Source organism: Falco cherrug, unplaced genomic scaffold (genome assembly GCF_023634085.1).
Source record: "Falco cherrug isolate bFalChe1 unplaced genomic scaffold, bFalChe1.pri scaffold_41, whole genome shotgun sequence".
Taxonomy (NCBI): Eukaryota; Metazoa; Chordata; class Aves; order Falconiformes; family Falconidae; genus Falco; species Falco cherrug.
The window spans coordinates 943,156-969,871 of record NW_026599482.1 but is presented as its reverse complement, the minus strand read 5'-3'; the positions used below and the strand labels follow the sequence as shown (position 1 = coordinate 969,871).

The 26,716-nt window shown below is 51.3% G+C and overlaps 1 pseudogene; it reads right to left on the bottom strand.

The window, feature by feature from the left end:
- The window catches only part of LOC106630800 (hydrocephalus-inducing protein homolog), a 111,610-nt pseudogene that overhangs the window by 82,270 nt on the left and 2,624 nt on the right, over positions 1 to 26,716 (bottom strand).

Here is a 26,716-nt window from a genome sequence, read left to right as displayed (position 1 = left end):
AGGACTGAGAAACAGAGCACAAGTCAGACACCGCACCTCCTGCCTCCCACCCCACGCTGTACCCACGGGACAACTTTGTTACTGCTGTCGCGGGAGCTTGGTACCCCTCACGTAGACCTGGTTCTCCAAGACCCAGAGGGATGCAAGGTCCATGCTTAACCTGAACTCTGAATTTCAGTCCACATCACTAAGCTGTTCCCTGCAGCCTACAGATAAGAGATGCTAAGGAAACGTCCCTGACACACTAATAGCCACATGAAAGCCACTGCCAAGAGATGAAGCTGGCAGGCTAAACTCTGGCCTTCTCTCCATTAATTGTGAGCTGTTCTTTAGGATAATTCTTGTCCTGTTAGATCTACCCTGTTAGTGAATCACTACTGCTCCTGAAAAAACAGGAAACATAAGGTTTGGAGGTTTTTTAACAGCTTCTTTTCTGACATCCTTTTTAACTATGTCCATTTGTACGTTTGCTTTGTTGTACAACATCTAAACTGTCACAGGTCCAGATCTCCCAGCGGTGCCTTGCAATCCCCAGCTTGTATAAACTCCTCTAGCCACACCAGCCTGAGGGAGACCTTCCCGCCAGAACCTGCTGAGATCTTGCCCGTTACTGCCCTGCAGAAAGGGAGCAACACCAGACTAGTAAGCAATTTCATACGGATATGTTCTGGCATCTGTTGTCCTGTCCTTGTACATCCTGTGGTAACTCTCCAATCCCACACCTCGATGTCGTATAGGGGTACTACAGGGGGCTCCTAGCACTGCACCTTGTAGCATCATTTCCTGAGCTTTCAGAGCCTGATGGGCCATTCCTTAATGTATCTTCTCAGACGGATCCTCTCTGGCGCCATAGCACAGCGTAGCACAAGGTCTGTAACGTCAGGAAAAGGCAGTGCTGCGCTGAGATCTGCTTCCAGATGCCATTTTCAACTGAAACGTACTGGAATGACATTTATCTCCCTGAATGCCATGGAGAAGAAACTCGTTATCCAGCCTTAACAATGAGAACGACAGGAAGAGACTTTCTATATTTACACTAGTACTGCTCTGACTCTCCAGCCTACTTGTCACGCCAGCTGGGAGGCCACTTCTTTTCTGCTGGGGTTGCTGGAGCCACTGAGCTCACCTGGGACCTCGGGGCAGGTACCTGAGCAACTTCTCACAGCACAAGCAGCAGGGAACCCACTGTCACACAGTGCAGTCCCCAGCACTGGCTGGAAGAACCGCTCCTGGCACACCATGGCCTCATCGCACAGGGAGAAAGAACGTGGGGGTTCTGCTCTCGGGCTGCAAGGGGATGTGCTGACCTGGTCAAGAGGGGGGAACACTTGGATTCTGAGTGGGGGATACAAGCTTGGGGCACTACGGTCCAGATACTGGAGGGCTGGGCTGCCATTCACTGGGACACAGCAGAACTGCATGCAGCCGAGGGATGGGAAATGCAGCCACCTGTATTTGGGGTGGAAGAATCCCTGGCAGTACAGGCTGGAGGGCACAAAAGCCTTTCTACGGAAAGGGAGCTTAGAGGCTGCAGCACAGGACATACAGGGAGATGCTGGGATAAAGGGCTTTGCACAGCCTGGAGGAGGACAGAGCAAGGCTGGTATTACCCGATCTTACTTCTCATGTTGTGTGCACACCCGACTGAACTTTGACACTGGTCTTGCTTTGAGCGCCGTGTTTGGTCAGATGATCTCCAGAGGTCCCTTCCAAAGTTATTCTGAGTTTCTCTTCTCCATCAGCCCAATTCCATTTCACATATAGCCCCCAAATTTCTCATATTTCCTATACATTTGTGCATATAACCAAGCAGATGGTAGACAGACAGGCATTGGAGGAACTCAACCTCTAAGAAAGTTCCCAATGAAGAATCCATTATGACATTTTGCTGAACACTTAAAGCAAAAAAAATAAAAACAGCAGAAACACAGGAACTTCAGAGTATTTAAAAAGAAATCTGAATGAAAGTGGAGGCGACTTCATTAGAATAAAACGCTGCTTATACTCAAAGATTTAAATCATCAGTTTGAAATTTCAAACTGGCTTTCAAAAATTCGTAATGAAATGGAAGAGATGACTGATGCCTTCAGCTGACATGGGAAATCTTACCAGCTTTTGATCTCTGCACACACACAATCCAGTTATTCAGAATTGTACTTTTTTGTGTGTCGTATGAAATAAAGCTTTTGCAACACTTCCCATCTCTCTGTTGCAAATCAGGACTGAAAAATTTAATTGCTGAAGTTCAGCATAAAATCCGTATCAAGCAGGATTCAACACACGCTGGATCACTCAACAGAATAGTTGGCAAGGACATTGCCAAGAGATGCCAGACACGACTGGGTATCTGTTTTGGTGGTGACGACTAGATCTGGAAATCCCAGAGGGAAGCTGTACAGGGATTTACAAGGTCCTGCCTACGTATTTCCACAGTGAAAAGCAGCAGCCTGCTTGAATAGCATCCTGGAAGCTTCCATAGCCTTGCCAGGCTTTGGTAGGAGCCTCTTGGACCTTCACGCTTCCCAGGAGAAAGAGCAAAGAGCCTTCTCTTGACCCCTGTTTTCCTGGGGAAGAAACTGAAGCAACTCAGGTGCACTAAGGCAGATGGCAGGTCTTTGCTGCGTTCTGGACCTCAGCTCCTGCACCAAGACCTCTGGGACCAAGCAACTCGGAGCTAACTACCAGCCAGCTGAACTGGTTTCCTTGCAGGTGCAGTTCAGCAAACTGGAAAAACAGTGACTGTCTTCTCAGACCAACAGGAACAGTACAGGCTGTCCACGACACAGCACACATCAGGCACTTGACCAGGAGACTGCCCAAATACCACGTGCTTGTGGCCTCCCAAGGAATGCGTATATTTGGCCAACAGGGCCACATAACCATTTCAGAAGGTACTGAGGATCAAGGAGGTTGGTGGTGGCTACTACAGCATGCTAGAGCACTTTCCAGGAGATCCGAGAGAGACAAAGCTCTAGAAAAGGCTCCCAACCCACGCACCAGGTATTTGCTGCATCTTTGGCCTGTGGCCCCGCTGTAAGGCATTCCTCTTTGGGGCTGTAGTGCAGCTTTGAAGCCACTGCCAGCTCATCTCCACTTACAAGCTCATTCTGCTGAAGAATATTGGATCCCAGGGACCAGATCAAACCTACTGGAAAACCAGGGCCTGGACCACACCCTGTTTTTCTCAGGGTCTCGATACCAATTGCTTTGATCTGCAATCTCCAATTGCACTTGCTACTCTAGACAAACTGCTGATAAATTCTTAAATGTCTCTTCCACCAGCTCAGAGCTTGCCCATTTCTTAACACTGCCCTTGGTCTGCAGGAACTGAGCTCCTAGAGCTGTTGTCTGCCCCGCAGGATCTTCCACAGCCCGAGGGCAGTCCAGCTGCCTTCTTACAATTGCTCCTTCAGTCTAACAGAATCAGTCTTGCACGACTGTGCTCTGAAGACACCGTTGCACTATAAAACTCCACTCTGCAGCTTGCAGGGTTTTAGCAGAGGTTGCGCCATGCTTCAAACACTATAATCAACAGCAAAACCCACGTGCCCTGCCCATCTCCAGCCACGACAGCAGCATGGCAGCTCAGGTGCTCCGGTTCCTTTTTGTTGCTGTTTTCCAACTATATTATCACGCCACAGTGTTTTGCACAAAAAAAGATGAGCTCCCTACCTCTGCGTGCTGATGCAGTAGCGGGCCTCCCGGTTACCAACGTTGCGAACCAGCAGCGTTTTCTGCGTGCTGTACTTGACTGGACAGGCTGAGAAGTTCACCTGGTCGGGGAAGTCCAGGATAGCTCGGGCACCTATAGCTCGGATTGGCACAACAAACTTCTCCCTTTCTGTGATGCAGATGAGCTCGTGGAAATAATCCTGCAGGGAAAGAAACAATCTCAGCACAATGCATTTAGCACCATTCCCACGGCAGAAGAAAAACTGCTGTTTTCTAGGACTGTTGCAGTAGCGTTCAATAACGGAATAATAGTACCTTTTACCTTCATGACCTTTCATTCCAGCATGACTTGCACACAGTTGTTAACTTGCAAAGAAGAAACAAGCCCACTGATTCACCCACTTTCGCAGCAAGCTGGCAGCACCACAATTATCTGATGCTTTGATTCCGAGGCACCAAAACAGAGTCGCTTCACGCAAGGGATCACAGCACTAATGGAACCTGCTTCAATCGCCACCGCAGACTGTTGGAAGCACCACTGAGAACCCAGCTGTGCCACAGCACTAACTTCAAAGCCAGCAACGCGGCGACCTCGTTGAAGCTTGGCAGGGGATGCTCAGGTACGTTTTCAAAAGGACTTCAGCACATACGTGATCAACGGTCAGTCGCTGGGGAAATGCTTCACAAGCTGGACACGGTAATTGCTGCGATGCCAGCTGAGTGTAGGGTACAGCTGTATTTCTCACCCACTCCCACAGCCTTACAGGGCCAAGGCTGGGGACACGCACCCTTCAAAAGCCACCTGACCCATCTCCCCACACCAGAGCCGGCTCAGCTCCAGACCCAAACTGTTTTTGCAAGAGGTTTCACAGGTACTTCAAAGCACTAACAGTTCCACCCCTGCCCTCAGCAGCCTACGCCAGCTCTGCACTGCAATTCAAGAGAGTTCTTCCTCTGCCTCATCTCAGTTTCCCTTTACATCTCACCCAGCCCCAGGGGACACAGAGACAGCTCTGGCTGATGCCTTAATCGAACCCCTCTGTAAGGTCTGTTCTAGAGGAGTAAGTGACGGCGTGCCTGGTTAGCACACCCACCCCAGGCAGGCGGCATCGGGAGCTGCACACGGGGGACACTCAGACACCCCACCAGAGCAAAGCCGGCTGTGCAGTCCCAGCCACTGGCTCGTTCAGAACAGAGCCAGGCAATCCCCCCCGCGCCCCGGCTGCCTGGCGTTTAGCAGCAGGAAGGCAAATCAAATTACCAAAAGCATTTTACTGTAGGGATGAGCAGATCAGACTCCAGATGTATGGCATGGCGTCGCTGCGCTGGAACTATCACCTTGCCCCCACTGAAATCAGTGGTAAAGCTGCTGCCATAGGGCCAGGAGCCATTACCCCCAGCAGCGCTCTTGTTGATGAGCTGATCAAAGCTCTGCTTCTCATCAGTCACTCGCTGCCCTGATTTTTGCCCCGGTGCTTTTAACTCATTTGATATTCTTGTAATTGTTGAAGCAGCAAGCACTTTGATTTAGGAACCGCACACAGCAGCAAACTCCCTTCAGCAGAACTGATCCGGATTCCTCCGCGGTTGGGATTTCCTGCTCCCATCCCCATCCCCTCCTGGAAGGGCCCTAAGGCAGCCAGCCGTGGCACAGACACGTACCCAGTGCTCCAACACAACAGCTGACACCCAGCGCCTCACCCACCACCCAGCGCCTCACCCACCACTAAGGTTGACAAAACAGATGCTGCCCCATCCAAGGCACAAAGAATAAAGAAGGATCTCTTCTTCTAGACATCTCAAACAGTCACCCTACAAACTGCACAAGGGCTTTTGCTTTTCCTATTTGGAAGGTAAAATACTAGCAAGGGAACTGCAGCAAGCAACCTGCAGGATTTAATATCATATTCCAGGCAAGGGTTTCATCTTCAGCAAGTCTTTCTGAATTAGCAAGTTTGTACTCAATCTTGCAGCCCAAGCCCTCTAAAATAAAAGCTACGGGCAGCCCATATGACTTTAAAGCACCCATTACCTCCTGGGTACTTCACCTCCCAGACTGTTCAGATGCTCAGAAACTGCATTAGCAAATGGAGAGTGCCATTTGCTTTTGCTGTTGTTGTTATTTCGGCCACATTACTGTAACAAAGGCAAATCCAATTGAAAGCTACCTGCCTTAGTCTTGGCATGCCATATTTACTTATCTCTCTCTTCCAGATGCCAGGTAGACAGAGGAGGATGCAAGTTCAGATCAGCAGGGAGATAAAAAAAAAGGAACTTAAAACAACTGGAGGTATTTGAGGGAAGTAAAAGGAAGTAATTGTCAAGTCGTTGTCATTGCTAAGGAGCAAATGGATGACAGCAAGGTAATTAAGAGCCCAAGAAATAAATCCCCCCCTCCCCCAAAAGCAAGCACAGGCAACCTTCCCAGCTCCTTTGCTGGTGAGGGGCACCGGGACAACCTGCACAGCAACGCACAAGGAAAGGGAATTCTTTCTCCATGGACCTGAGGGCAAGGCTAAAGCAACAAGGATTTGGTTTCACAGAGACAACCACGACCTTGGGAGAGAAAGCTGCCTCTCACCATTCATGCAGATGCACATCATGTCCCAAGCCCCCTCTCCAGGGACACCGTGGAACATGGCATCCCGTGCAAGGCTTGACTCAGCACTTCAGAGCAGGCTGACCCTTCAGCCACGCTCTACCACCCCACCAAAGCGGGACCTTGCACCAGGCTGAATGCAGCGTCAGCCCAAACAGGGCGAAACCCAAGGCAGGAGGGGTGCTAGGCAGAAGCTGGCTGTTTGTGTCGCTGTGGACCCACGGTCCCTTAAGCTTTTGAAAGCTGAATTGCCCCCCTGGGTGGGGAACGGGTTGCAGTCTCCACTGCAGCACTGCCTCGTGCTACGAGGGCACTAACTCTGCTACACACTTGCTTACAGCCTGGGCAATTGTTGAGACCAGTTCAAAATCTTGTTCTGCTTCGCAACTACAAACCCTTAGCAGACTGTTTAAGACCATGTTTCTAAATAAACGTGCCTGGATGACAGAGGGGTTGCATCCCATCTATGCTCTAAAGTTTGTTGTGTTTAGACACAGCTTCAGGCTACAGATTTTCATGAAAACATGACTACATCCTTCATACAACTCCCCTCTCCATTGCAAGGATGGCAGACAGTTGTACGATGGTTCCCCTTCTCTCACACCCCTTTGACAAGAAGTAAATTACAAGCTCTGGCCTTCCAGGTATCGCCACTGGCATCTGAACTGGCACCCGCTGGAACTGAAGCAGCTGCTCATCTCTGATGCTGTTTCAGGCTCTCTGCAAACTCAGGGGCTAACGGTAATACTGCCACAGTGATATCAACCTTAGCTGCCCACAACACCACACTCGGATGTCAGATTTCCTGCATAACCCATCCTAAATCCTGCACTGAATTCCTTGCAGCAGACGACTTGCACAGAAAAGATCCTTGTAGCATGAGGTCACATGGCAAGCCAAGCAGGGAAAGCTCCCGCTGAAACCCTGATATCAAAGGCTGGAAAATAAGGGCCATGACCAGAGAGGAGGGACCGGAGGATGAAGATACAGTCGCAGGAGAAGGGGGTGCCCCTGCACCTGCCCCCCTCAGCTGCCGGTTCGCAGCACTCTGAAATGAGTCGCTTAGCTCCAGGTTCATTTATCACCGGGCCATTTGCCTTGGTCTTCTGCCCCTTTCCTCCCCACACGAGCCATCTTGAAAGTATACTTGGAATAGCTTCTGGGCGCTACAAAGCATCTAACAGGGCTGCGCTGAATTGTAAAGGACTTCATTTCAGTAATGCAGTAACTCGCTGTCCTGTCGTATTTCATAGTAATCAATGTGCATTAATTCAGTCTCCACCGAGCATCAGTAATGAATTTCACAAACCTCACAGACTGAACTTGCATTGCCTGAAAACAGTGCACTGCTACAGTGAAAAGAGCAAGACGACAACACGGAATAAGCTGTGCTATGTTTTTATGTGCTTCTTACTTCCTTCTTCCTTTACAATAAACTATTAATAAGCCTGTAGGACGCACAAATGGAAGTATTTCTGTCTGTTGTTTATCTGCCAGTCAGTGCCACAATGGTTTCCAATTCAGCAGAGGCCGTCAGACCATAACGCAAGAACATGTGGGAACAGGGGCTGGCACGAGAACACCCACGCTGTACAACTGGAGCCATAAAACAGAAACGTGCAAATCAGAAGCAGCAAGAGTAACAAATTGGAAATGTTGCCCAGCAGAAAAATTAGCAGTTCATTTATAACACAAGTGCCAATAAACCAAGAGGCACACCAGCTGTTTATTTATTTTCTGACAGTCCAATCACGTGGCACATTCCCAAATGACTGCCAGACAGCAGGGAACTGCTCATTTTCCAAGGAAGGGCTACGTGGCACACAGCATTTCAGCCACCAACAGCTCACATGGCCCTAGTACTTAAGGCTTGGCCACAACTGTACTCCTTTGATTCAGGAGTGACTTCACTGAAGTCAGACTTACCCCAGGGAAGAACAGATTCAAAGCAAGAGAATTATACAAACCAACTCCCCATCAGGAAGACCCGCATCCCAGTTCACTGGGTTACCCACAGTCCCTGTGGATCGTGCAGCATCAGGGATGTAGAGGTTGTTCAAAGGCAGCACTCCTGAGCCTTCCACAATTAACACACAGATACTCTGCAGGCAAGCAACTGCAAGCCCAGCACAGGTGGCTTTACGGAACCATTTCCCAAAGCCTGCCTCTTGGCTAAGGGCTTTGCAAGGTGCTCTGCACCTCCTGACCACGCTGTGGATGCATTTCTAGCTCAGCTACAGCACTCTGGCACTCCGCTGACTCACGCTCCATCAAGTATGAGCCAAAACATTCCGTTTGTACAACATTCTGGTTCTGCTGTACAATCCCCTTGTGCTCCTCACCAAGCAGCCCACATCCCTCCCCCAATGCCCTGCAAGGAGCACAAAACCCAGGTCAGCAGAAACTGCCGTGGTGTCGCTGAAGCTGTGCGGAGGACCTCGCTGGCACAGCTCCCTAATGCCACACACTCACCAGTTCAAGGGCAAGACAAGGGACAAAGTACTGGACATGAGTGCTCCTGGGGGTTCTCTCACCCTACTTCTATTTGGGGTGATGTTCATCTGTTGCTCTGCTGCTTCTCTCTAGCTGAAGAGCAGCAATTTGCCCTTCATGGGAACCGATTTACTTCCACCCCAAAAATGAATGCTCATGAATACTAATAAATCACATTTTAAAGGAAGCAGCGTCCCCTGCAAAGCCTACCTCGGTGAGGTTAAGCTCTTATGTCACTTGGGCAGTATGGAGAACTGCCCTAGGCCAAGGTCATTTTAACCTTCCATACGAATGATGTAAAACCATTTCTCAGTCCCTCCCCAAAGCAACAGATCATTTCACAAGCTCAGGGAGCCAGGGGCCGCAGGGCATTTCCTCTTTAGTTTGCTACAGCCACGCTGTTTGAGGATAGGACAGGGCATTAAACTAAATCTAAGCAGCAAACAGAAGATGAGAGAACAGCTGTGCCCAAAGGGATCCTGCGCCTCTGGCCTGGCGCAGAAGCATCAGCTGGCTCAGAGCTATCCCCTAACCTCGCCTCGCCCACACAGCCACACAAAGAACCCTGCCAAGAGGCAGCAGAGTGCTGCTGGAAAGAGTCAGCCTGGCTGTATGCCCCTGCGATGCTTCCTCCCTTCCATGCCATGTGCTAAACCCTTCTGCATTAAGAAGCCTCCAGACAACACTGTCACCCCGTCACATCACGGCACCGTGCCAGGCTTGCCAGAGCCACAGCACCGATGTTCCAACCTCCAAGCAAAAGCATGGCACATGGGGCAGGGAATAGGTGCCAGCTGACACAGCAGCCACAGCCACATGCACACAGCCACAGCCACACCAGCGTGACTGCCCAAAGGCTCCGGGGTAAGTGTCTGCCTGCAGATTCTACCTGCCCCTTCAATGCCTGGGTGTGCTCCAGATGTCTCTGTCATCTGCAGCACACCGGCCCCCTGTGATTAAAGACATCTAGAGCTCAGTGCAGCTGTGCCAGGCTGGCTCCCCGCCACGAGCACATCTTCTCCCCTAGAATCACAGCTGGAGCACAGGCAGGCAAGTATCCTCAGGGGCCGCACAGCGGCAAGGCTGGAACACAGAGGCTATGAAAAAGCATCACCTTCGCTCCAGCCCAGGGTGAGGCAGGGAACTGGTTGCCAGATGGGAAAGAGGAAAGCTCTCTGCATCTATTCACTCCTCTAGTATTTTCTATCATAATTAAGCCCCTAACACTGAGTAGAGAGGTGGGATGGCTAAACATCAACACTCCTCCCGGCCATCTTCCTACTGTCCCACGTGCACCTTCCCCTGCAAACGCCCAGGAAAGCACGGGGAGGGAATGCACAGCCCGTCAGTCCCTGCTGCGGTGGCATCGCATGGTGCTGCCAGCCAGGATGTGACCAGCCGCAGGCTGCCTGACCACAGCCTAGAGCAAACCTTGCAGCACGGCACGGGCTATAACCAGTGCGCAAGGAAAGTGCCGGCTTCAGACAGAACGTTCCACTGTCTCACTGCTGTGTCCAACGTGATACACATCCCAGTGACTCCAGTTTTCAAAAGTGGTGGTCCTCACTCTGATCAGGCTCAACTTCGCGTCCTCCAAACAACAGGTCAATTTTAAATAGGCTTTTGTATTTATAATTATCAGAGCAAACCCATAACCATACAGCAACGGACAGATATTAGCAGTGCCGCAAACCCCACAGCAGACGCCCTGTTCTGAACCCAGCCCCGCAGGTTCGCCTCCCGCTGAAGGCACCTGTCTCTTGGGACCTCCAGTCTCACCTTGTTCTCATTGGGGGTGAAAACGATGTGGAAAGTCACAAGCATGCCAGGCGGTACTTTGCGGCACACGGCATGGTGGCTGATCAACTTGAAATAAGGTGACCTCTCCAAGGTGACCTTCAGCAGCTGAGGAACCTGCAGAAAAGGTAAGAAAGTATGATTTTGCAGCTTGTGGAAACAGGAGCAGAAGAGACCTGCCAATAGCCTTCCTTAACCACCTTTCCAAAGCACTTTTAGCTCTGGAGGTACGTGCACATAATACACAAGAGTCAACATTAATCCCTTCTGCCTGGGCAAAATAGCTCAAGGCCAGAGGCAGCAGGGCAATGAAGGAAGGGCCAAGCAGGGAAGACACCAGCAGCACCGAGATATAATATCTGAATCAAGCCACCCGTGTATTCAACAGGCCCAAAGAACCTGCCGGCTTCTGCCTGTACACACCCAGGCAGTCATGCCCCTAGAAGGGGACTGTGTTGTCTGAAAGCCAAACAGTACGTGTTAATCCTGGGGGAAGAAATGCACTTTAACGTGCTGGGTTTGAGCAGGGCACTCAAGCTGCAGTGCTAGAGTCATGCATGCAGACCAGCAAGAGGAGGAGACCACACATACTGTGGCCTCACTGGTAATAAAAGCAAGCCTGAAGAGCAAAAGGAGGAACATGGGAAGACAAAGCGACAACCCCACAAACAGAGGATGGCTAGGAAAATTCACAGGGAGCTGTAAAGAAGCAAGGGAGAAGCACAATACGCTACAAGGAAAGACTGATGCAGAGGATGAGAGCCAGCAACTTGGCAAAGTGATGGAAAGCCAGGCGACCCCCCCCAGGCTGTGGCTATCAACTATGGGCTCCAAAGGCATCTTCTGCCTCGAGATACATGACCGGCACTGACTGCCGCTGGAGTCTCAGTTTTAAAAGCCAACCTCTGCTCTCCGGAGGCTCCTGCTGCCTGTGACCGTAGCCAGGCAGCTGCCAGCGCAGGCAAGCCAGATCCCTGGGGATCCCTGCCCACCCCCAGCAGTCCCTGCAGGCACCCTGCTGCACGGTTCTGCCCTCTGGGACACCACCAGCACACAGACAGCACGCAGGCATTTCTCGACCCCTGAGCACCAAATCTCAAAGTCTAAAGCAGGTGATTTGGACTCACGGGCAGCTTCACTGACAAACAACAACCCCACAGGAGGCTTGGAAAAAATGGAGGCTTGTTCTGCACCACCCACCCGAGCCTGGTAACCCATGGCCCAGGCAGTCCTGAACTCTCCAAACGCCCTTGGAACCCAGCAATGTCCTGGGGCAGCGGGTTCCAGGAGCCAGTTTCACAGCGCACACAAGCAGTTTGGTCACCAAGTCCCTTAGGAGAGGAGCACGTGTGGCTAAGACCTTCAGCAAAAGCCACCCAGAACACCTGAGGGTGCTGAGGAACAGCCTGAAGACAGAAAAGCAATTGTACAACACAGGTGAGAGCAGTAAGTATATAGCGAAGCACTTCTGTAGTTGCACGATTACAGAGCCTCTATTTGGAATACATTTTGCTGTCAGCTGGATTTTTAGGGGGCAAACAACTTCAGGCTGCCATGCAGTATAAGATTCAGAAGAATCTGGGAAACCAGCGCGAAAACTCTGAGACAGAGCACAACACTGCTCTTCTCCAGGACATTGCCAAAAGCCAACAAAATTAGAATAGAACACCCTCTCAGGATTATCATCTCTACCTTTCTGTATTTAGAACATACCAAGGATTTTCCTTAGAGCTAATCTTACTTTTACACCCACGCTCTCCAATGGCTGAGGTCTTACCGGCTTCAAAACTAGTTCGGTTTGGAAAAATCCCACATTCACACACTGCCTCCCCCTTTACAGGGCACGTAAACCCCAAGGTGCAGCTGGACAAGTTTATTATTCCTTACTGGGAAGGGCAGAAATGTTATGCAGATGTTCTTTTCCACCTGAGGAAGCATGAACAGAGCAAATCAACTGTTTGCCTGTTGGCTGGTACTTGGCAAAGATAACCATTTTGAGGTGCTGCATGGATAATGGAGCAGCTGAAGCCAAAAGACTCAGTGGGAACGAAGCAGAGAGTAGGAAGAGAGAAACTGAGGCACATTTTAATTGGGAAGAAGATACCTACAGCAAGGGGTGCCCAAACCCCAGTGTAGACCACACCAGTGGCATTCCCTGGGTGCAGGCACCCATGCCACACCTTATCCACGTTCCCAAGTTAAATGCCAGACCAGGAATGGTGCAGTACTCTCCAGGAATAACTGAGGGACCACACACGCATCCTTCCCAGCCAAAGGGTCTTCCCTTTTCACCCACATCCCTGTCAAAACCTGTTCTCTCAGGAAATACTTGGACTTCTCCCGCTGTCCTTCCACTCGCTGCCTTGGCAGCTTTTTTTTGTTGTCCACCTGTTTGTCCCCCCCAGCAGGTAAATCTGGAAATCTGGGCGGAATTCACCGGCTCTTGCGCACACTTCCATCTTCCCATCCCACCCTCCCCTCACACATACCTCTTATTCCTCATTACAAAAGAGTATCCTTAATTACACCTCTCTTCCTGACCTTTCTCTGCTGCCAGTGCACTTACTGCTACAGATCAAAAGAAACCCTTGCGTGTAGGAAAGTGCGCAGTGAGAGAACACCGAGCTCAGCTCCTTTCCTCCCTCTGCCTTTTCCCACCAGCTTGCTCTTGGCACATGCCTCATTCGAGCAAATGTTTCCCCAACTGAAATTCAAAAGGTCTCAATTTCCCTCTTTACAGTGGAACAAAACTGCTGACATTTTCCAACTTTTCCATTTGCAGCTTTCTTCGGAAATCTCAAAATGATCAGGTTTTTCAAGCAAAGGTGGAGACCTCCGAGGGCACTTGACTCTGAACGTGCTGTGGCTCTCCAAAGGGGAAGCAGAGCGTCACATTGCCTCAGAAAAACCTGAGCAGAACCCAATTAAGCTTAGCAGGAGCCTGAAGCGGCACCTAAAGGCCTCCCACTGCTTCTGCTACATCAGTCTGTTTCCACTGCTGTTTCAAACCACCTTTCCTGAAGCGCTGTTACCACTAATTATAACTTACTCCAGCATAAAGCGGAGAAGACTCAACCCCTGCGCTCTGACAGCCCGTTCAGCTCTCTGTGCAGCTCACCCAGAGGCAGAGCTGCCCTGTGGAAACCAAGATTAACCACGGAGCCACCAGGACACGGTGCACACTCGAGGGAAAGCACGAGGGCAGGGAAGAACTGTACAGCCCGCAACATTCCCAGCCATCCAGGGCTTTCAGGGGGAAGGATGCTGACTAGAAAAGCTCCTTTCGGTTAGGGACTACCAACACACAGCCAAAACCAGGGCGAGAAACCTCAGCATGGCAAGATTTCCACCATCTTGCAAAATAAAGGTGGCGAGACATTTTACTCCGGATGTGCTGTGCTGCAGCAGGTGACTGGCTGTGCTGTGCACCGCGCGGATGACACTGCTCTCCAGTTCCAGCACAGGGTTAAACTTCCACATCCCAGCACTTACCTTGTCCTCGTTCCTCAGAGTCAGTGGCACTTCATAGACCTCGTAGGGGACGTAGCTCTGGAATACCACCTCTGACGGGAAAGGCTGGAACGAGCGCTGTCTCGGGGAAGGTGCCGAGAACTGCAGATGCAAAACAGAGTTTCAGCCGCTGGGAGAAAGATTCATCAATCAGAGAATACTACATCGGTCCCCAGTGAAGTACAGTCTCCCGGTGAGTACGCCTGCCCAGCTCACGCCAGGGGAACGGCAGCTCACCCACCTGTGCTCTGAGCAGATCAAATGTTTCTGGGCCACACTGAGCAGGCTCAAGCGAGCAGCTCTTTTGCTGGCCGTTTCTCCAGGTTTCCTGCTCCAAAAGGCAAGGCAGCGCTTACCTCCGGCAGAGCCCTGGGCTAACACGGTCACACCGCTCCAGAGCACTTACTGCGAGAGCCGTAAGCACTCGTGCAGCAAGTGAAAGCCAAGCATTTACAGGAGACTCCACGGGAAACAGTTTGGGGATTATCTTTACCCTGAGACAGTCACCAAGTCCAACCCATCCTCAAATCTCTTTTTTGATACACAGCCTAGAAACCATGAGGAAGAGAAGACAGGCCAAAAAGGAACACCGCCGTTAAGAAAGCAACAGATGAGGTGATAAGGTTCAGCTCCTTCCCCAGCACTACTGCGCAACTTGAATAGGGCTGGACTTGGCATCTCCTTTTCCCATGAGCTTTCAACGGATGCTTCATTACAGTCCATTATTGCCACGTCAGTTAATACCACTACAGAAGCGCGCCTGACGACACACAGAAACAGCAAACGCTTACGGCGCAGAGGCATTACTTGGAGAAAATCCCTCCCTGCTTTGTCTCCCCCCTTCCAGCTGAACTCTTCGCACTCACAAGACACAGGCACGTCTCCTGCTTCTGCACAGGAGTCAGGGTCGTGCTGAAGCCAGCAGCCACAGCACACGGCCAGTTCTGTGTGCGCTCGTCCGAGGCGTTCCCAACCTCACGTGCTGTCTAAGGCAATCCCCAACCAATTTGTTACAGGTCTCTTGCTGGCACTTTTCCACTCAACAGCCTACCTCAGTCATCTACCCACTTGGAACGTGCGTTCTACTAAGCAGATGTGTAAGAAGAGCAGCTTTCAACATACATGTAAGCAAACACTGATCCAGATAAAGCACACCCGCTCCCCTCTGCCCAGCGCCATTCCCCTGTGTACCTGGCAGCCTGCAAAATCTAACACCCTGTAAGGGTCCCACTCGTCGTTCCAACCCAAAGCATTCATGCAATTGCTTGAGCTACACCTTGAAGAGTTACCGTAGGCCCTCAGCCCTCAAAGACCAACGCTGCCACCATTGAGGCCATCCGATGACCCCAAGCGTTTGACAGAGACTACACCAGACCAAGGGCTGCCTATTTCAGCAGGAGGGTGGGAAATTGCAAACTTGCATCCTTGTGTCCCCCCCCAGCCTTTCTCCAGGATCATGCTTTAGCCACAGTAGCTCGTCTCCAGCAAAAGCCACCAACTTCAGCAGAGGTGATTTATATGGGCTTAGTGCAGGCCAGGACTTCAACAGCTCACTGGGGGAAAACATTTCACCTTTCCCCCAGCAGAAGGAACGCCACCACCACCAGCAGCAGTTTGAAACGACAAACTGCCACCAAAGTATTTAGATAAGCTGGAGGCAAGCCTGTCACAAGCATAGGCCCACTTCAAATGTCACGTCAAACAGCAAGGAAAAGGGCAAGAAAAGGCTACCTTATGACGGGAGGCTTCGCTCACGTCGAGAAGCTGGGTAATCTGGGGCCGCCGCATCTCCCGAGTGCTGGCCAGCCTCTGCTTGGTGCTAAGAGTCATCTCCTTCAGGAAGGCAGAGGGAGTCAGCTGAAATGCAAAACACCAGCAAGAGCTACAGAAATGCCTTCATTCAGAAAGGCTTTTCTTGTGCAAGAGCCACTGATGAATAATTTGTGATCACAGCCACTAGGATAGTCCTGGAAGTCCCATAATTACCCGCTGAAATATTTAACATCAGTAAATTAATGACAGAGAGCGGAATACACACGCTCCAACCAAGTGGCTCTGTCCCAGTAGCTTCTCCTTTGTGATTTGATGTGACATGTTGGGGGATTTGGCTCTTCAGGCATTTGTTTCCTCTTCAGATTTGCTGGATTGAGCCAGTGACCTTTGAAGAAGGTCGGGAGGAGTTACCAGCAACCCCCTAACTCCATCCTTGCACAACGCTTACAACCACCACACGTGTGGAGACGTCACTGCTGGGTGAGTCAGAGGAAAGCAGAGAAGCAGTGTTGTGCCAAAACTGAGGTGGAGAGGAATGGCTCCAGGTTTTAGTTATCTCTTTTGAATTAGCACTTGTTTTCTCTGTTCTGGCCTCCGAGACCTCTCCACAGAAGTATGCAGAGAGATCTCCTCGACAGAGCCTCAGCGCCAGGTCGCCTTCAGTCAGGTGAGCTCTGGTCAGCAAAGGACGTCTGAGGATGTGAAGGAGGAACTGCCCTGACTCCGCTGCTGTCTGCAGCGCTGGGTCTGTGCTCCACAGGGGATACGGGACAGAACAACTGTTTTGGAACCTGTTCCATCTGGGACCAGCCATACCTCTCGAAACCTTCAGGCAGAGTTTGAGCAGCCCACCACGTGCCCAGCTGCCTGGAGGGCAGGTATGGTCAGAGCAGCGCTGGCAAGCATCCCGACGTGACAAAACATTGCTGCCCACACAAAGGGGACAGAACGAAGCACACGCTCATGCTTCAGCTATTCCGGTGCAATGCCCGGTACGTCCATTTAAATTGGCTCCGGTGGCACATCCAGACAGACTCTGGGCTTGCCCTGAAGCAGCACACAGTCCATCCCCTACTGCACCATGATCGCCACCTCCGACAGAAGCACGGCAGCAGAGAGACGGGGAGGTGGTGTCCAGCTTCACAGTGCGGCCAGACAACAGGAGGGGCAGGTAGAGGAAGGACACGGGGGCAGTTTCCAGCCTTACACAGCTCCTACCTGGCCGCAGCAGGTACTTACAGCTGCAGGCTTCTCTGTCTCTCTGACTAGCTTCGGATTACGAGGCACTACCACTTGGCTCGGGAATCCACCAGCCATCCTGGAGGACCCCGTGAACCAGCAGGGCTTTCCAGTGGCCATGCCTCAGTTGACCTGCAAGGAACAACAACAGGACTTTGAAAATCCAGAATCCCCTACATGGCAGACCCAAAGGAGACAGCTGTGTCTCCGGGTTGTGGCATCCTTCATAACTGCGGCCTCCCCACCCTGTCTCATAATTAGACCATGTTGAAGCAGAAGAGTGAAGATTGATAGAAGTAAAACCCCACAACAAACATTCCCTGAGCCAAAACAGCCTTTCACAAGCCACACGCACACATCAGAGCCTGCTGGCATTTCTCACCTTCTCCCTCCAACTTCCATCTATTTTGGAACTATTTACTGGAATTTTTATCCAAATCTCGATTAATACCCAAACTGTCCTTTATTACTCTTCAAAAGTTTTTCGGTGGGAACAAAAGAGAAATGTCACTTCACTGCTTCATTTTGCAAAAGCAGCTGACCCGATGCGACTCTGCGCCTGACCCTACTAAGTGCTCAGAGTATTAGGAACAACCTTAAAGCCGGGGATCGCTGCTGCCCCGAGCATCAAAATCAGACCGCTCTCCTACTTTGCAAACCAAATGCCCACCCTTTGTGCAAGGAGGTTGGTGATGGTTTTAACTAATGGAGCACAGAGCTCAGTACTCTGATTATCAACTATGGTTTCTCAAAGCTAATTTGGTTAACTTGCAAAAATGATCCAGCAAACAGGACTCCTTCCAGGCATGAAATTGCCACAGTGACCAAGAGCCTTTCTCCATGGAGAACGAGGGCCCCTTTTTTCACTTATTAACACCCAAACTCAAGGCTCCCTACAGGCGTTCGAAGCTGTAACAGCAGAAAGAAAAGCATGAAACCATTCAAGCTGCATGAGCAATTAGCTCAAATATAAACGCAACGTTAGTGAAAGCAGGGCCACTTAAGGCTATCCTCACGGCAGCTCTTCTCCAGCATCCTCATCCTGCAGGCCGCATGGGTCAACAGGTCCATGGGCCATTCTTTTTCTACCACCAGCCTGCTGACGACCTCTCCATCTGCATCTCAAAAAGTGCGGGTGCAAGAAAGGGAAAGAGGAGAAAACACCCCCAGAAAGCAGGTCTCAAGCATCGACAAAAATCAAAGAGAGGTATGTACAGCACTTACTAAGCACTACTTTGGACTAGAAATCATTTCCCCTCCCTTTCTGGCTAACTGGACCAAGGGACGGATGGATTTGCCCACTTCTTATTTTATGGGACTTGAAAGACCCAGCTCTACCCTAACACTTTTTGACATCCCGAAATTAAGCAAAAACTCACAGATCCCAGCTTCAGGTAAATTCATCCAGACACTGCAGACAAGCTACTCATTTCTTTAAGGAGTACAGAAAAACCTCCATGCTGACTTACAAAGCAAGAACTTAATTCCTATTTTGCTTGCCTGGGGAGGACCCCAAGCACATCAACGCAAAAGAGAACAGGCAAATCACCGTGTTGCCACAGCTCCAACAATGCCTTTGGGGTGTCCTCTGTTGTTGCACCTGGTGAGTAGCCACCTAATGAGCTTGTTCCAATTAACCGTGCACACATCTACACACACGCCAGCTGAGGACATCCAACTTACAAGGCCATCTCGGCTGCCAGGGAGCTTCACGCATTTTCAGCGCAGCATACGGCATAAACAAACGCTTCCCATGAGACTCACGGCCACAAGCAAACCAAATCAGCACATCTGCTCAGCAGGGAACCAGGAACCCTCCGCTGGAAAACCAGCATACATTATCTGGGGCTTTACAGTCCGGTCAGGGAAGATAAAAGCTGGCTCTCCAGCCAGCTAGCTTGCGGCAACTCACTCCAACACGTCTCCCACATGGTGTCCAGCCACAAATCTGAACAGGAACTGCAGAGCTCAGATATGACACCCCGGTGCGCTCCAGGCTCCAAGACAGAAGCGCTCTAAAGAAAGGGAACCAGACGCTGGGTGATGCTTCCTGCCTCAGAAGGCAGAACTCCAAGACAGACGTCAAGGTGAGACCCATCAGGGCTCTCATGCTTGGCCTCAGATGCACCCACAGGTCTGCCACCACGTGCTCCTGCCCACCGCTCCCCCACCTCAGAAGCAATGCCAGAGCCTCCCTGGCTCGGCACAGAAGTGACTCCTGCCTGCTGCAGGCAAGCAGCACAGCTGGAGCCAGGCTTCACACTCAGAGGACTTGACAAAGCAGCCACAGGTGCTTAGCAAGGGAAACCACTAGCTGCAAAGTGCCTTCATGGAGCTGCATGGCAGAAGCCACATGGAACCTGTGCCAAGCCTGCAAGCACCGCAGCATCCAACGCTGGCATCTCAGCCTGCTCTCAAACCCAAGCACCCTGCTCCCACACTCAGCTGCGTCCCTGCCATTGAACTCCTCTGGTTTTCCAGCCCAAAACTTTCCGCCCTCCCAGGGAGATGGAGAGGGCCAAATCCATTCCTCAGCCCTGCTCGTCAGCCCAGACAAGATTGTTATCGATTTGTTAATAAGTTAAGATTGATTGATTTTATTTGATTGATTAATTGATTTTATAAAATCATTTAATAAAATTAAAATATAGAAGGATAAGAAAAAAAATCTTATAAGAAACTTATAGCTGCACAGTAAAAGTTGTTATGGGATCTTCCGTACGTCCTGTACCAAGGCTAGAAGAAGGGGCTGGAACCATTGTTAAAACTTAGGTAATAACTTTAGGGTTGAAAGGTTTCTTTGTATTTAACCAGTCTTCTGTATGCAGAGGTGTACTGAAATGTCAGAATATGAGATGAATGGGAACTGGGGAGAGTCGACTGGAACAGCTTGTGGTTACCTGCCAAGAAACTGTGAACTTCAGTAAAAGGTAATTCCGGCAGGGGGAGATCGCGACCACCGACTCATACACCACCTACCCAAATTGCACCCCAGACCCATTTCTAGACCTTTCTAAGCTCTACTGCACAGAATCGGATATGGGAGGAGAGTATGTTAATGATTTACGCGAAATGTTATGGTTATGCATGAATATTTAATGAATATGTATGAATAAGTTCTATATATGGAATCTGATTTTGGGACCTGGCGTGCGTTGATCGTGAGAGGACTCGCTCACGCACCCGGCCGTTAATAAAGAAGTGTCTGCTTATCTACATCACATTGGTGTCGATAAGTTCTTCATTCCGAGATTTCGGTAACAAGATCACTTCCAGATCTCCTAGCAATGGTGCCTCCAGAAAGCAAGTGAGAAAAAGCTTGATCTGCAGGCTAGCAGCTAGGATGCTTGAGAGCTAAGGAAAACCCTTGGCTGGGGGGGCTCTGCTCCCTGGGCTACAAAGTCTTTTAGCTAATGACTCATGTGCAGCACATAAGGAGCCTCTGGAGAAAAAAATCAAAAAGATCAGGACAATCTTCAAGGTGACAGAAAAGGATCCGTTTCATGATGTGGGCTCACAGCTACTACAGAGATTCCTTGAGTCAGGTTAGGCAGAAAAGAAGGGTCTGCACAGGATCATCCTGCTCCCAGGCGAGTGTTTTGGCCGTGAGCTACATTAAGGATAAATAAAAGCACCTCTTCTCCTTAGGGCAGCAGTATTAACCTCTGAACACTGCCTGGCTCACGATACGGGCTAGGGCCGTACAGCCAAAGTATCTGCAGGCACAAGGCAGGGCTTCACGTCTTGAAAAGTCAGAAAGCTCAACCAACGCAGGCACAGAGTGGCCCTTCAGCACCCGTGAGCTTGGCAAAAGCTGTGCTGAGGAACACTTTGACGAGAGCACTTAGATATGGCCCTAAAGCATCCAAATCCCTTTGTGTGCATGTCCAACAGCTTCCCTCTATAAATGAAACTGAACCGCTCTCTGATGATACTGTGCTCAAACAAGACAGGAAATTAAGAACAAACAGCAAAATCCTTAATGCCCACTAGGAGAAAAAGGGCAGTTTGACGGAAAGGCACAGCTCTGTCCATACAGATCCTGCAGCTGTCACCATGCCATGTGCCAGTGCTCCTGTTTCGAAGGACCCCACGTCACTCGTGCTGCAGCACCAGCACCAGCCTCTGAGCCGGTCTGACACCAGCCGATTGCTCTCCAGGCAGAGGCTGGGGATGGACCCGCACACTGCGCTGCAACACACTACACCCAGCTTTTCTGGTAGGAGCACAGACTGGTGGCTCAGTCTTGCTTTGGCATACACAATAAATCCTCTTCTTGCTTCCGCAAAGATAAACCATCTCTCTCTGGAGCAACTGCTTAATTTGCTTTTCTATTACACTTTGCTGGAAGAGCAAGACAAGGAGATCCGTTAAAAGTGAGAATCAGGATGCTATTGAACAATTTTGTTCAGTTAGACCGTCTTGCCCTGTTCAGGCTTCAGTAGCATCATCACATCTCTTGCTTAGAAATCACCTGCTTACCTATAATTACCATATCAACAGCATCTCAAGGAAGCCAGGAAAGGAGAAGCAGATTTTCCAAGACTACTCTTTTGCCCCTCCAGCCCGCTGCTAAGTGGTTGAGTGCTTTCTAAATCAAGCCTTGCTACGCAGGAAGCCTCACCTGTCACCTTTATATTCCAGTCCACCTCTAATTTATCACTTTGATTCTGCCATCCTGCAATTTATTACAAAAGCTCTACCATAGCCGAGATAATTAATAGGAGCCTCATGTTATACCTTCCTGTTAATTTCTTTCAATAAACTTCAGCTGCCAGCTGACAGTGACAGCAACCAAGCTCACTTCCAAGGGTCTGCTTGGAGATTCCCTAGCCTCACGTACCATCATTTACAGTAACTCTGGTTCCTGCCTAAGTATTTACAGTACTATTGTCCCTTTCCAGGCTGCCTCACCCAGCATTTGATCTCGGCTACCCTAGCTTTGCAGATTTGCAACTCCCTCTTTATTTACTCTTTTCCTGGCACCTGGATCGCATTTCATAGAATCATTTAGGTTGGAAAAGACCCTTCGGATTGAGCCCAACTATAAACCTAACATTGCCAAGTCCACCACTAAACCATGTCCCTAAGCACCACGTCTATGTGCCTTTTCAATACTTCCAGGAACAGTGACTCAACCGCTTCCCTGGGCAGCATGAAAAAGCATAAGACCAGTAATCTCCATTCTGATGATCTGCAAGAATTTGTTAATCCACCCTTTAAGTGCACACCAAGATGGAACAAGGGACACTGCCAGCAGCCCTAAACACCACTCACTCCCCTTGTTTCTGCACCATCTCTTAGTTTCTGCACCATCAACTCGCAGCGCACAGCACAGGCTGCACGGTGTTCACGTACCCACCAGCTGCCTTCACCTGCCAGGACCCTGAGAGCTCGGGCATCAGCCCAGTTGTCCAAAATGCTCCTACGAGCCTTAATCCAACCCAAAGTGTTAGAACCTCAGTCTTCAAAACTTCCTCAGTGAAAAGTTACATATATTCATGCCCAGTTGTCACACAGGAGTTTCTACCTCTGGCAGAGCATAAACATTAACTCAGTTTGAAGACACCAGAGTGGAGGCAGGGAAACAACCAAAAGCAGAAACACAACCCCCCAAGCCGGCCTGGGCTGGATCCAGCCTTCTGCCTGCTTCTCCAGCACACACACACACATTACTGGCTGCCAGAAGAGTAAATATTCTGCATTTTCTGGATTGCTGCTGTAATACTACAGCACTGGCTGCAACCCCAAGGTGTTACAGAGGAAGCTTTGGCTTCACCACCAAGTTACTGCTCATCCTTCAGTGAAGGGGTGAGGCTGGACAGCCTGTTAAGAATCATCTGCTCCCTCCTGGAGCACTCTAGCCTCTGCATTTTCTCTAGATGTATACACAAATTGCTTTTTCTCAGAAAGTCACCTATGGATTTAAAATGCAAGGAAAGCAGTGAGCTTTGCAGTCACTTCTACCTGGGCCATCTGTCCAATTTTTCATCGCGAGCCTTCACAGCATTTTGTAGACAGAGCAAGAACAACTCATCTCACCCCTCATTTACAGACGGGGCAACACAGGGAGAAAGCAAGATGAGGAGGGCGAGAGCAGCAGCAGCTAAGCAGGCAGCTTCCACCCCCTCCACGGTTAACCCAGTCCGGATGCAGGCACACCGACACCCCGTGGGAATGGGAAGCAAGGAAGAACCGAGTTTTCTTTCGGGGAGCAAAGCTCGCTCCCTGTCCGGCTCGGGAGGGGAGGAGAAGGGGCTCCAACTGCCGGTGCCTGACAAGGGATGTCTGCAGCCTCCAGGTGCCTCAGGAGCCCCCCCCTCCCTCCACAGGCAGCCACATCCCCCAAACCCTCCCCCCCACAAGCAGCTTCCTTGCAGGGACACAGACCCCGCCGGAAGATGGGCACAACGTCCTGCCGGGAGGCGTTTGGCAGGAGCCGTGTCACCCCGGCCCAGGCACAGCCCTGCCTCTGTGTCCCCGCTCCGAGCTGCCCCCAGCCCCGCTCCCAAGCCCTCCCACCCGCAGGTGGCCCCGGCACCGAAAGCCACCCGCCACCTCACCGGTGGGGCCGCAGGGACACCCGCGCACTCCGCGCACTCCCGGTCGGCGCTGACAGCCAGCCCCTTGTCCTGGCTGCCACTTCAACGGGGACAGTGGCTAATGCAGGGGCAGTGGCTGATGCCACCGTGGCAACGGCAGGGACAGTGGCCGATGCCACCGTGGCAACGGCAGGGGCAGTGGCCGATGCCACCGTGGCAACGGCAGGGACGCGGAGAGGCACAGCAGAGGGCTGCAGGGATGCTCAGCACCCAGCCGGCTCCCACCCAGCCTCTGCCAGCCCAGGGGGACCCACAAACAGGAGCCCAGCTGTGCCCAGCTACCACACCAGCTCACGGCTTCAGCAGGGAGCTCCCACTTACCCCTGCCCCAGGGCAACTGGAACCAGCCGCGCTTCCCTGCACTTGCTGGGCACAACCAACAGCAGCTCAGGGAACGCGTGCAACGCCCACAGCAAGCATGCAGCCACACTGCCTCCAACACAGCCTCCCAGCTTCAGCACAGCCACAGCCCTGCCCGTCTCAGCACAAAACACGGCGGCAGCCCTTAGAGAAATTCATGGCAGGACCCACAGGGTTTCCCCCGGGGCTAAGAAAGCAAGCCAGCACTCCAGACTCATCATCCAAGAGCCACACGCCATCTGGAAACACCCACTATGACAACAGATCCTAAAAATCAAGCCACACAACCCACAGAGGTGCCAGCACTGCCCTCAGAAGGGACCAGCTGCTCTTCTGGCCTGCTCACTTTGGGATAACTTGGAGCCCAGCTCAAGCAGCTCACCTGCTGCGCTGCCACCGCGCCCCTCGCAGCCTGCCTGCGGCGGGGCTCTCGGCGCAGGCTCACACCCGGGCACAAACCAGCACAACTGACCTGTCCTCGGGGAAGCACCGCAGCCAGCAAACCCTGCTAAGCACAGCATCACACACAGCTCTCAACTCTTGACAGAGCCCACAGGTGCCCTTACGCCCTCGCTGAGGAGCTCGGGCACCAGGCACACCGGTGGTCCATTCAGACAGATGCACTTACCTGGGCGCCTCTGCCCTGCCCTTGTGCAGGGTCTGACACAGGGCTCGAGGGAGGTCACTGCTTGCTGAGTGTTGTTTGAATCCCTCACGTTCCTTTCAAGGACACAGAGGCTCCTCCAGCTAGGAGGACAGAACTGCTTCTTTGGCTGGTGAGACCACAGGGGAAACATGGAGCTGCGTAAGATGGCAAACGAGAGCACTTCCAAATCAGACAGCTGGAGACTTATTCCCACTTCAGAGTGAGCATCGCTGGTATTTCATCAAGAAGCCAAGCAGGACACCTCAAAGCCTGAGCCTTGGGCATATGCCATGGGATCGCAGAGTGTGAAATAATCATCCAAAAAGAATTTGTGTTGTATATTAGTCTTCCCCATACTTCCTTCTCAAAAAGGCTTCTGCCCAAGTAACTGGACCTCAGAAGGCCCACAGCCATTATCGCACTGCACCTGGGAACACGAGCATTGCAATCCTGGGTAACTGCAGCCCTTCAGGCAAGGCTCAGCCTGGTACAGGAAAGGGACACGGGGCCACGTCTGATCCTCAGCACAGTCTTTTCCAAGGACTGAGCAACAAAACACAAAGGCATGCAATAAAAAGGCACCCCGATGCGCAGCACATCACCCTCCGGTGCCTTGCACAGCCAGGGCTCACCCTCCTCCCTCCGGACTTTGATCTCAGAGTTACACGCTACCCGTGGGCCACTTCACTTTTAGCCTGTGCTCCCTGCACTGCCACCGAGATGAGCCAGTCATTACTTGGCAGAGGCAAACGCAGGGCAGGGAAGCAGGGAAGGCAGGACCCACCATTCTTCCCAGCCAGCGCCTTCCTTCGTCAGCCTCCGATCACAGGTCAGCTTGCTCACCCCCATTTTACCACGTGGACATTGCAATAGGGTTAGTTCACTCTGTTTTCTCGTATAGGTTAAGACCCATCGGGATCTTAGAGTTTTCTGCACAAAGTTTAGCCAGTTTATTTTTTTTTCTTAGACAGGTTCAACCTAAAGTAAAGCAGAGTTCACAGTACAAGAGAAGCCTGGGACAGGGGAGTTCAAGCATGCTGGACAGAGAGAAACATGCTCAGTTTTGGGGGGCTTTTTTTTTTTTGTTTGTTTTTTTAATGCATACACCTTGACTTCAAAGCCTTTTTCTCCTTTGCTCCTCTTCCCACATCCCAACTCTCACATGTAATGGAGGCAAATCTCTATCTGCTGTTGCCAGACCCTGGGCTGGACATACCCACGCCCATCAACTGGAGGGCAACTACACCAGCGCACCCACAGCAGCACAGCTTGTCGCTGTGGAAATCCCAGCTTACAGCACTGAAGAGGTCATCGCTCGGCAAGAGCACGCCAAGATGGTCTGCAGGAGCTACTTCCAGCCACCCAGGCTAGAGAAGCACAGCACCCAGAGGGCCCCAGCTCAGACAGGCTCTTCAGCCTCCCTGCAGTGCCTGTCACTGGAGGGAGAGCGTGGGTCCCCCTTGCACAACCCGCTCCCAGCCCCACGGGAGGCAAACTCCCTTTGCCAGGGCCTTTAAACACCCAGACAAAAACCCTGGCAGGCAGCAGGGAAGAGATGATGCAGCCCCGTGCAAGGGGAGCTGCAGAGACCCTGGTGATCCAGCAGAAGGGGACCCACGCTCTCTGCTAAAGGCAGCTTGATTTGATTCGCTCGTGTTTTGCACGCAAAGCCCTTGGGGTGCTCCAGCATTTTGCAAAACACACACGTTCTGCCAAAGCTGCTTCATTTCTGAGGGCAGGGAAGGTGAACAGTGCAGACTATTCTTTTTTTCTAGCTCACGGGGACTTTGAGGGATAGGAATACACTGCATTCCCAGAGAGCAGGCTGGGGAGATGGCACGGCTGGTGTGTGCTGTCAGCCAGCCTGCTGGCAGACGACAAGAGGGAGGCCACAGCCAGCTGGTCTTGCAGCTTTTTCACCAGAGCCACGGCTCCTGATGGCTACAGACACCAGACAGCCCTGCCAAGCTGCCATTTTCGAGCAGCCACGGACCTGAAGTTACAGTCGGTATGGGTGCCCACACT